The sequence below is a fragment of the Stegastes partitus genome, unplaced genomic scaffold, assembly GCF_000690725.1.
Source record: "Stegastes partitus isolate 25-593 unplaced genomic scaffold, Stegastes_partitus-1.0.2 Scaffold619, whole genome shotgun sequence".
Taxonomy (NCBI): domain Eukaryota; kingdom Metazoa; phylum Chordata; class Actinopteri; family Pomacentridae; genus Stegastes; species Stegastes partitus.
The window spans coordinates 264,274-265,290 of NW_007578350.1; positions in this window are offsets into that span (position 1 = coordinate 264,274).

Here is a 1,017-nt window from a genome sequence, read left to right on the forward strand (position 1 = left end):
CCAAGCTAACTGTAAAGAGCAGCAGTCAGTTCTGTGAGTTACTGTAGCTGTGTCTGCTTTAAATCAACAGCGTGGCTGGAACACGTCTGTGATCAGTCATTTCGCTTGGCAGAACCTGTTCTTTACATAATCTTCCTTCACTCAAGTCTGTCTCTCTTTCTGTCAGTGTGGGAATGAACACTTTCACACTTCTAACAACCCAAGTATGTGACATCTGCGGGTTTGCGGGGTGCTATGTGATGTTGCAGCCGACTGAATCCTAATTTCCCAAGAAGAGGCTAAGGAGATGGCTATCCTCAGCGTTTGAGCTAGCACAGCACTATCCATGAACAAAACGTCTTAATTTATCTTCATTACACACACCGAGAGCGGCGTCGTGCTACACTGCTTTTCACTTCACTGCCGCTCAGACGGCTGCACCAACTTTCCAGCACGGAGGATTGCACCTCGCTGCCGTACAGTCTCATCAAATGGACATTTTGTGTGATGTTCGTGTTGAATCGGTGTTTGAAAATGCCAGAATATTGAGTTTATATTCACTTTGCATTTGTGTGTGAATGTCCACATGTGGCGTGTGCCTTGTTTATTGAGTGTAAGTCTGTCTGTTCAGTCTCAAAGTTAAGAAAAACATAAAGGTATACTAGTACAGATGGTGGGTTACATTAACATGCCTAGCAAATTTAAGCAATTTATATTTATTGCTCAGCAGATGCTGACTAGATAGAGGTGGTAAATTATAATTTGGTTGGTGGACTGATTCTTTTCATTATTGGCAGCACCAACATCTGCTGGGTAGAGTGTTTACGCATGCATTTGGCTGCAAGAAGTCACGCTCAGGAAGGAAGGATTTAAAGTCTGTTTAAAGAAAGTGAGAGAAACAAATACAACAGAAATCAGAGCACAGTTTGGGGATGATGAAAGATATCAAACTTGGGAAAGTGATTTTTGAACATACAACCAATAATTAAGGCACTTTTGTTACAGAGAATGTGGATGTATTTTAATATTTAGGATATG